Source organism: Natrix helvetica, assembly GCF_964273705.1.
Source record: "Natrix helvetica genome assembly, chromosome: 16".
Taxonomy (NCBI): domain Eukaryota; kingdom Metazoa; phylum Chordata; class Lepidosauria; order Squamata; family Natricidae; genus Natrix; species Natrix helvetica.
In genome coordinates, this window is record NC_138563.1 from 11,817,742 (window position 1) to 11,828,769 (window position 11,028).

At 44.6% G+C, this 11,028-nt stretch overlaps 1 long non-coding RNA gene across 1 annotated transcript; it reads left to right on the plus strand.

Annotated features, from left to right (window-relative positions):
* Positions 1 to 5,582: 5,582 nt before the first annotated feature.
* Positions 5,583 to 10,118, plus strand: LOC309400012. The gene is made up of 3 exons (XR_014176593.1): positions 5,583 to 5,680; positions 7,662 to 7,806; positions 8,009 to 10,118. It is a non-coding gene; the product is annotated as an uncharacterized lncRNA (long non-coding RNA).
* Positions 10,119 to 11,028: the final 910 nt, after the last annotated feature.

Genomic DNA, 11,028 nt, shown 5'->3' on the forward strand with positions numbered 1-11,028 from the left:
AGAAGGAAGAGAGGGAGAAAAGAAAGGGAAAAATAAGGTGGTTTCAAAACAGGCGAGGGATGGTAAACAAAGCAACCCAAACAGTATGTTTTAATCCTGTAAACAGAACGTCAAATGCATAAGAACGATGAATGTAAAAAAGAAGAATAACTATGTGAACGTATGCCTATAATTTTATGTAAGAAAAAAAAAGTCTGGTGAAAAAAAAACATATTCCAATATATGGGGATGCCATAGATTTAGTTGACTAAAAATGTCGGTATCAACAATGGCTTTTCCGGGAATTAAAACAAAACTTTTCTTTCTGTCTGTTTATAAAGACCGTCTGCGGAAAACCTCACCGTTGCGTTTTTAAAAGCTTTTAATCTAAACACATAAAACTATTTATTATTCAGTCCACCTTTTGGCATGTGAAAAAGCCCTTGAAAATAAATTGAGATTAACATTAATCGAGTTGTCACGGAGGACAATGGAGCTCAGACGGAATCGTGGCTGAATGGATGAATAATAATAATAATAATAATAATAATAATAATAATAATAATAATAATAATAATAATAATAATAATAATAATAATAATAATAAAATTTATTTCTTAGCCGCACCCTCTCCCGAAGGACTCGGGGCGGCGTACAATAAAACACATAAAAACAATATGGACAATACACACACAAAATAAACGAATACATGTACAAGGAGGAGGTAGGAAGATGAATAAAGACAGTTAAAACACAATTTAAAATCCCCTAAAATTCCAAAAATCACAAAATTAAAAAACCCGTCAGGAGCAGTGTGAACGAACTATGGTTGAGCCAGGCCAGCTAATTGAAATAGGTGGGTCTTGAGCTTTATCCGGAAGGCGCGGAGGTCAGAGGTAGTCCTAATATCCGGGGGAAGGTCATTCCACAGGGCTGGGCCCGCAACAGAGAAGGCTCTACTCCTAGACGCCGCCCCCCGACATTGTCTGGTGGACGGCACCTGGAGGAGTCCCTCTCTGTGCGAGCGAATTGGTCGCAGGGATGTATGGGGCAGGATACGATCCCGCAAGTAGCTAGGTCTAGAATAGAATAGAAGTAAACCGCTAAATTTGGCTTCGTGCTACATTGTTCTTCTGTTATGAAAGATAGTTTGCTACTTACAGCCCTAATTCAGCCCAAAACTTTAGGTGCCAGTTGCTAAAAGTCAGTTTTGCCTCCTTTTGTGACCTTGCTTGGCACAGATGGTAAATGAATCTCAGAGGTTAATTGAAAATCACTTAATAAACCAGGTTACTAATTTAACAACAGCAGTAATTCAATTACCACCATTTTTCACAGTAAATGACCGTTGCAGCACTCCGACCCGGTCGTGATCAAAATCCAGAGGATTGGCCGCTGACTCAAATTTATGACGGTCGCAGTGGCTCCCGTGATCACATATTCCCCTTTTATGACATTACGACAAGCAAAGTCCATTGGGAAAACCAGATTCAGTTAACAACCTGAGTTCCCAATTTAAAAACTGCAGCGATTCACTTAACGGCCGTGGCAAGAAGAGTCGTAAAAGGCGTAAAACAGAGGTATGAAAGAGCCACACGCGTCTCCAGAGTCGCAGATTGCTGACCCCTGTTTTAGGAAAACCTCTGTATGTGAATGAAGGTTCCCTCCCCATTCAAAGTTCTGGAAAGACTTGGTTTTTTCCCCCCACTCAGTCCATACTTGGAGAAATTGACCTCGACTTAACTAAAAAAATTCCCGTTGCCAAAAGAGACCGTTAAGTGAGTTTTTCCCCATTTTGCGACATTTCCTGCCACGGTTGTTAAGCGAATCACTGCGGCGGATAAGTTAGTAACCGGGTCCTTGAGTGAATCTGATTTCCCTGTTGCTTTTGCTCACCAGAAGGTCGGAAAAGGGTATCACATGGCCCCCGGGACACCACAACTGTCATAGGTACATGCCAGTTGCCAAGCGTCTGAATTTGCATGCGGAGGCAGCAACAGACATAAGTATGAAAAACGGTCATAAGTCGCTTTTTTTCAGTGCCGTTGTAAGTTCAAACGGTCATAAAACGAACTCTTGTAAGTCAAGGGTTTGACCCAAATGCTCCTCCGAGAGCAGCGGTCCACCCTAACTACCCCAGGTGGGTTTAGAGATTCCCCCAAGGGATTGTGGGAGAAAGGTTTTGCCCCAACTAACCTGTTTTTTCAGATCCCAAACTGCGCATGATTCGCTTCCCCGCTCTTGCTGAAAACTATTTTTTTAAAGGGCTGCTGTTCCTTCATTCGCCACGGGACGGCGCTGTGCTCTATAAAATCACCTGCAAACTGCGCATGATTCGCTTCCCCGCTCTTGCTGAAAAATAATTTTTTTAAAGGGCTGCTGTTCCTTCATTCGCCACGGGACGGCGCTGTGCTCTATAAAATCACCTGCAAACTGCGCATGATTCGCTTCTCCGCTCTTGCTGAAAAATAATTTTTTTAAAGGGCTGCTGTTCCTTCATTCGCCACGGGACGGCGCTGTGCTCTATAAAATCACCTGCAAACTGCGCATGATTCGCTTCCCCGCTCTTGCTGAAAAATATTTTTTTAAAGGGCTGCTGTTCCTTCATTCGCCACGGGACGGCGCTGTGCTCTATAAAATCACCTTTAAACTGCGCATGATTCGCTTCCCCGCTCTTGCAGAAAAATATTTTTTTAAAGGGCTGCTGTTCCTTCATTCGCCACGGGACGGCGCTGTGCTCTATAAAATCACCTTTAAACTGCGCATGATTCGCTTCCCAGCTCTTGCTAAAAAATAGATTTTTTAAAGGGCTGCTGTTCCTTCATTCGCCACGGGACGGCGCTGTGCTCTATAAAATCACCTTTAAACTGCGCATGATTCGCTTCCCCGCTCTTGCTGAAAAATATTTTTTTTAAAGGGCTGCTGTTCCTTCATTCGCCACGGGACGGCGCTGTGCTCTATAAAATCACCTTTAAACTGCGCATGATTCGCTTCCCAGCTCTTGCTAAAAAATAGATTTTTTAAAGGGCTGCTGTTCCTTCATGCGCCACGGGACGGCGCTGTGCTCTATAAAATCACCTGCAAACTGCGCATGATTCGCTTCCCCGCTCTTGCTGAAAAATAATTTTTTTAAAGGGCTGCTGTTCCTTCATTCGCCACGGGACGGCGCTGTGCTCTATAAAATCACCTGCAAACTGCGCATGATTCGCTTCTCCGCTCTTGCTGAAAAATAATTTTTTTAAAGGGCTGCTGTTCCTTCATTTGCCACGGGACGGCGCTGTGCTCTATAAAATCACCTGCAAACTGCGCATGATTCGCTTCCCCGCTCTTGCTGAAAAATATTTTTTTAAAGGGCTGCTGTTCCTTCATTCGCCACGGGACGGCGCTGTGCTCTATAAAATCACCTTTAAACTGCGCATGATTCGCTTCCCCGCTCTTGCAGAAAAATATTTTTTTAAAGGGCTGCTGTTCCTTCATTCGCCACGGGACGGCGCTGTGCTCTATAAAATCACCTTTAAACTGCGCATGATTCGCTTCCCAGCTCTTGCTAAAAAATAGATTTTTTAAAGGGCTGCTGTTCCTTCATTCGCCACGGGACGGCGCTGTGCTCTATAAAATCACCTTTAAACTGCGCATGATTCGCTTCCCCGCTCTTGCTGAAAAATATTTTTTTTAAAGGACTGCTGTTCCTTCATTCGCCACGGGACGGCGCTGTGCTCTATAAAATCACCTTTAAACTGCGCATGATTCGCTTCCCCGCTCTTGCTGAAAAATATTTTTTTTAAAGGGCTGCTGTTCCTTCATTCGCCACGGGACGGCGCTGTGCTCTATAAAATCACCTTTAAACTGCGCATGATTCGCTTCCCCGCTCTTGCAGAAAAATATTTTTTTAAAGGGCTGCTGTTCCTTCATTCGCCACGGGACGGCGCTGTGCTCTATAAAATCACCTTTAAACTGCGCATGATTCGCTTCCCAGCTCTTGCTAAAAATAGATTTTTTAAAGGGCTGCTGTTCCTTCATTCGCCACGGGACGGCGCTGTGCTCTATAAAATCACCTTTAAACTGCGCATGATTCGCTTCCCCGCTCTTGCTGAAAAATATTTTTTTTAAAGGACTGCTGTTCCTTCATTCGCCACGGGAGGGCGCTGTGCTCTATAAAATCACCTGCAAACTGCGCATGATTCGCTTCCCCGCTCTTGCAGAAAAATAGATTTTTTAAAGGGCTGCTGTTCCTTCATTCGCCACGGGACGGCGCTGTGCTCTATAAAATCACCTGCAAACTGCGCATGATTCGCTTCCCCGCTCTTGCTGAAAAATATTTTTTTTAAAGGGCTGCTGTTCCTTCATTCGCCACGGGACGGCGCTGTGCTCTATAAAATCACCTTTAAACTGCGCATGATTCGCTTCCCCGCTCTTGCTGAAAAATATTTTTTTTAAAGGGCTGCTGTTCCTTCATTCGCCACGGGACGGCGCTGTGCTCTATAAAATCACCTTTAAACTGCGCATGATTCGCTTCCCAGCTCTTGCTAAAAAATAGATTTTTTAAAGGGCTGCTGTTCCTTCATGCGCCACGGGACGGCGCTGTGCTCTATAAAATCACCTGCAAACTGCGCATGATTCGCTTCCCCGCTCTTGCTGAAAAATATTTTTTTTAAAGGGCTGCTGTTCCTTCATTCGCCACGGGACGGCGCTGTGCTCTATAAAATCACCTGCAAACTGCGCATGATTCGCTTCCCCGCTCTTGCTAAAAAATAGATTTTTTAAAGGGCTGCTGTTCCTTCATTCGCCACGGGACGGCGCTGTGCTCTATAAAATCACCTGCAAACTGCGCATGATTCGCTTCCCCGCTCTTGCAGAAAAATAGATTTTTTAAAGGGCTGCTGTTCCTTCATTCGCCACGGGACGGCGCTGTGCTCTATAAAATCACCTTTAAACTGCGCATGATTCGCTTCCCCGCTCTTGCTGAAAAATATTTTTTTTTAAAGGGCTGCTGTTCCTTCATTCGCCACGGGACGGCGCGAAAGAAGGAACAGCAGCCCTTAAAATTTTTATTTTCCACATTACAGGGTCGCGATTGTTGCTTTAAGAGACATTATTGAGAGAATCATTTGCTCCGCTGTAAATAACGGCAGAAATTGGGTAATGGAAATAGATTTGCAGTCGGAGATGTGTAAAACTAGGAATTCTGGGGCCTGTAGTTTCCCTGGTAACCGACCCGGTTGCAAATGGTTAGACAGGGTGGGGTGAGCGAGAGCCCATGGGCTGCTGTATGGTTTCTTGTTCCTATGGCAACTGTCCGGGTCCGTGATGTCACCTCCGGTCCTGTCTTCCTGCCTTCTGCACGGTAGAGGAGTAGACCGGACTACATGTTCGCCTCCTTTCTCACGGGGGGGTTCTGGCTCGCCTGCTGGCTCGCCTGCTTGGTTCAACCGCCTTAATTTCTCACCGCCCTTCTCCCCCTTTTCCAGGAATGCGCTCGCTTTCGTGCCTGTGTTCAGGCGGCGGAGATGGGACATACCAATGATAGGGGGGGGGCCATGTTCGCCTCCTTTCTCACCCCCCCCTTTATCATTGATATGTCCCATCTCCGCCGCCTGAACACAGGCACGAAAGCGAGCGCATTCCTGGAAAAGGGGGAGAAGGGCGCTGAGAAATTAAGGCGGTTGAACCAAGCAGGCGAGCCAGAAGCAGAAGGGATCGGGTAAGTTTCTCGAAATAATCGGGAAGACAGTGAAAGCAAACCCCCGGGTATTAATATCGATAAGATTTATACACAAATATTTTTACCAAGCGTGCTTAGCCAGCCGGAGTGTAAAAGAAGAACGGGTTGGTGCAAAAGATGGACGCAGAGAGAATGAATTGCTGGAGAGAGTTTGCAACTTTGCACGCTCCAATGCTGGTTTGTGGTGTTTTAACAGGCATTGTCGCACGATATAAGGATTGATGGGTATTTGGCGAACGCTGATGCTTCATATTGTGGTTGGTCGTTCAGTCAGCTAGATAGAACAGAACAGAATAGAATAACAGAGTTGGAAGGGACCTTGGAGGTCTTCTAGTCCAGCCCCCTGCTTAGGCAGGAAACCCTACAACACTTCAGACAAATGAACCGTCCAATCTCTTTTTAAAAATTTCCAGTGTTGGAGCATTCAGAGCTTCTGGAGGCAAGTTTTTTCACTGATTAATTGTTCTCACTGTGAAATTTCTCCTTCGTTCTAAGTTGCTTCTCCCCTTGATGAGTTTCCACCAGTTGCTTCTTGTCCTGCCCTCAAGTGCTTTGGAGAATAGCTAGACTCCCTCTTCTTTGTGGCAACCCCTGAGATATTGGAAGGCTGCTATCATGTCTCCCCTGGTCCTTCTTTCTCTTAAGCTAGACATACCTAGTTCCTGCAACCGTTCTTCATACGTTTTAGCCTCCAGTCCCCTAATCCTCTTTGTTACTCTTCTCTGCACTCTTCCTAGAGTCTCCACATCTTTTTTACATCCGGCGACCAAAACTGGATGCCGTATTCCAAATTTGGCCTTACCAAAGCATTATAAAGTGGTATTAACACTTCACGTGATCTTGATTCTGTCCCTCTGTTGATGCAGCCTAGAACTGTGTTTAGACCGGATCTGGCATTAATGTCATCAGTTCTGAAAAGGAGTAGGGTTTGGGGGGAGAGGAGGAGGAGGAGGAGGAGGAGGGGAGGAGGACTGTGGGGTCCTTGGTGCTCTTTGAGCTTGTTTGTTTTCTTGCAGACGTTTCATGACCGAACCAGGTAATGTCAAAAGTGCTGAAAAGGAGTGGGAATGGAGGAAGGAGAAAAGGAGGAGTAAGAGAAGGATACACAATGCATCTGAATAGTAGGATTTGCATCAGTTTTGCAGCCAATGGAATATTCATAAACACACTTTCAATAATAACCGCTCCATCACCGAAAGCTTTTAAGAAGTGATGTGAGAGCTATGTGTTCAGAAGGGTATTGGGTCTTCTGCTTGAGCTGGAGGTTGGACTAGAAGACCTCCAAGGTCCCTTCCAACCTAGTTACTCTGTATCTGTATCCATGTATCAAGGACCCAGGAAAGGCAGATGTTGTGGTTGTATGGGGTTAAAGGCATTGCATAGCTTTCTAATTTGTTATCTTCTCCAGTTTTTTCTCTTCTGCTATCTCCCAAATACCGTCACTCTCCCCTGTTATTATTCTTATGGCTTGTTGCTCAATCAGCCAAATATTTAGATTGCATTTGGCATTTTGGGCCACCTATCCCTGTAGCTCAGGGTTAAACCGGGCTCCTTGCTGCCCTCTGCACTCGGTTGTTTCATTGCAGGCTTTTCATTACCCTACTAAGGTACATCACCAATGTTAGTGAGCTCGTGGATTTGCTCTCTTGTTTATATACAGAAGCTCCCCTTGCAGGTGTGGTTTTCTCCTTGGTAATTCCTCAATTAAGATACTATTGTTTGCTTGATAGTCTGGAGTTAATCCCTGCTTATCTAATTATGGGCAGCTAGAGGGGGGGTGTTGTGGTGTTTTTCTTTCCTTACGTTTTTATTGTTTCTTTTCAACGATGGCGAAATATCTTTATCTCTCTGTGTCTGTGGATGGCTGACTGGTATGAATAACATAACTTTTCCAACAGTTTTGAGAGCGTGCCTGATTTTTATTTTTTCCGAATGGGACCGATTTTCCTTTTTTTTTTAGATACTCCCAGGTTATTCTGTAAAATGCTCGGATTCTTAAAGCAGCCAATTGTCTTTTCGGTGGAAATAAATGTCAACTTGGTGGTTTTGATTGTGGTTGGATTGGTCAGCCGGCTGTGGGCTCTGTCCTATCCCAGAGCTGTAGTGTAAGTAAACATATTCCTAGAACCTAGAGGATACGGCATTAAGTAGAAAAGGGGCAGAAGAGGGGGGGGGGAGTAGAAAAGAAAATAATAGCATATAAGTATACATTCAAAAGTAAGATACAAAGCGGGGGGGGCATAATCAGGATAGATTTGAGAAGGAAAGGGAACCAGGAATGATACCAAGTTATTTTTGGCTTTGCAGAAATGCCACCCCAAGAAAATAAAAATTAAGAGCTGGAAGAGATACCTACAACAACCGAAAAAGAAAGGAAGAGAGGAGGAGAGGAGAGGAGGAAAGGAAGGAAGATAGAGGTGAGAGGAAGATGGAAGGAAGAGAGAGAGAGAAGGAGAAAGGGTAGGAAGGGAGAAGCAGGGGAGAGGTAAGAGAAGAAGGAATGGAAAGGAGAGGAGGAAGGAAGGAAGGAAGTAGAGAAGGAAGAGAGGGAGAAAAGAAAGGGAAAAATAAGGTGGTTTCAAAACAGGCGAGGGATGGTAAACAAAGCAACCCAAACAGTATGTTTTAATCCTGTAAACAGAACGTCAAATGCATAAGAACGATGAATGTAAAAAAGAAGAATAACTATGTGAACGTATGCCTATAATTTTATGTAAGAAAAAAAAAGTCTGGTGAAAAAAAAACATATTCCAATATATGGGGATGCCATAGATTTAGTTGACTAAAAATGTCGGTATCAACAATGGCTTTTCCGGGAATTAAAACAAAACTTTTCTTTCTGTCTGTTTATAAAGACCGTCTGCGGAAAACCTCACCGTTGCGTTTTTAAAAGCTTTTAATCTAAACACATAAAACTATTTATTATTCAGTCCACCTTTTGGCATGTGAAAAAGCCCTTGAAAATAAATTGAGATTAACATTAATCGAGTTGTCACGGAGGACAATGGAGCTCAGACGGAATCGTGGCTGAATGGATGAATAATAATAATAATAATAATAATAATAATAATAATAATAATAATAATAATAATAAAATTTATTTCTTAGCCGCACCCTCTCCCGAAGGACTCGGGGCGGCGTACAATAAAACACATAAAAACAATATGGACAATACACACACAAAATAAACGAATACATGTACAAGGAGGAGGTAGGAAGATGAATAAAGACAGTTAAAACACAATTTAAAATCCCCTAAAATTCCAAAAATCACAAAATTAAAAAACCCGTCAGGAGCAGTGTGAACGAACTATGGTTGAGCCAGGCCAGCTAATTGAAATAGGTGGGTCTTGAGCTTTATCCGGAAGGCGCGGAGGTCAGAGGTAGTCCTAATATCCGGGGGAAGGTCATTCCACAGGGCTGGGCCCGCAACAGAGAAGGCTCTACTCCTAGACGCCGCCCCCCGACATTGTCTGGTGGACGGCACCTGGAGGAGTCCCTCTCTGTGCGAGCGAATTGGTCGCAGGGATGTATGGGGCAGGATACGATCCCGCAAGTAGCTAGGTCTAGAATAGAATAGAAGTAAACCGCTAAATTTGGCTTCGTGCTACATTGTTCTTCTGTTATGAAAGATAGTTTGCTACTTACAGCCCTAATTCAGCCCAAAACTTTAGGTGCCAGTTGCTAAAAGTCAGTTTTGCCTCCTTTTGTGACCTTGCTTGGCACAGATGGTAAATGAATCTCAGAGGTTAATTGAAAATCACTTAATAAACCAGGTTACTAATTTAACAACAGCAGTAATTCAATTACCACCATTTTTCACAGTAAATGACCGTTGCAGCACTCCGACCCGGTCGTGATCAAAATCCAGAGGATTGGCCGCTGACTCAAATTTATGACGGTCGCAGTGGCTCCCGTGATCACATATTCCCCTTTTATGACATTACGACAAGCAAAGTCCATTGGGAAAACCAGATTCAGTTAACAACCTGAGTTCCCAATTTAAAAACTGCAGCGATTCACTTAACGGCCGTGGCAAGAAGAGTCGTAAAAGGCGTAAAACAGAGGTATGAAAGAGCCACACGCGTCTCCAGAGTCGCAGATTGCTGACCCCTGTTTTAGGAAAACCTCTGTATGTGAATGAAGTTCCCTCCCCATTCAAAGTTCTGGAAAGACTTGGTTTTTTCCCCCCACTCAGTCCATACTTGGAGAAATTGACCTCGACTTAACTAAAAAAATTCCCGTTGCCAAAAGAGACCGTTAAGTGAGTTTTTCCCCATTTTGCGACATTTCCTGCCACGGTTGTTAAGCGAATCACTGCGGCGGATAAGTTAGTAACCGGGTCCTTGAGTGAATCTGATTTCCCTGTTGCTTTTGCTCACCAGAAGGTCGGAAAAGGGTATCACATGGCCCCCGGGACACCACAACTGTCATAGGTACATGCCAGTTGCCAAGCGTCTGAATTTGCATGCGGAGGCAGCAACAGACATAAGTATGAAAAACGGTCATAAGTCGCTTTTTTTCAGTGCCGTTGTAAGTTCAAACGGTCATAAAACGAACTCTTGTAAGTCAAGGGTTTGACCCAAATGCTCCTCCGAGAGCAGCGGTCCACCCTACCTACCCCAGGTGGGTTTAGAGATTCCCCCCGAGGGATTGTGGGAGAAAGGTTTTGCCCCAACTAACCTGTTTTTTCAGATCTCTCTCGTTTTAATCCTTTGCAGGCCATGAGCAGAAAGAAAGAGAGGTGGAATTGCATCTGCCCACTCAGATCAACATCAGCCATAATCTCACCTTTGTTGCCAAGTTCACCGAACTGCAGGTGAGAGAAAGGTCCAGAAAGTCAGCCTACGATAAAGTCACAGGGTGGACTTCATTTCCCAGAATTCTCAGCAGCAGGTGTACTTGTCCAGGGGATTCTGGGAATTGAAGTTCCATTTATTGATTTTTGTCAATCCCTCGCCACTTCCAATTTCCCATCACGTATACACACAGCTTTATAGCCCTTCCATCCTTTCCCTCCCTTCCAGCCCTTGATGGCAGGATGCCGGCGAGGCGCCAAGCTGAACCAGGCAGAGCGCCCCCCCCCCCCCAAGCTACAGCCCCTAAAACACACCAGAACGTTAAGCGTGTGGAGTAAATGCTGCCAGCCGATTTCACAACTTGGGGGTCGTAGACTTCAAGCGACATTTTGAATTAGGGGCTGCATCACTCGTAGCTTGCATCGATATCCGGAATTCCCAATTCTTGTGTTTCGTTCTAGTGGAAGATCCTTACCCTGAAAAACGAGGACACGGAACATAAATACAGCTCATCTCCCTTAGATTGGA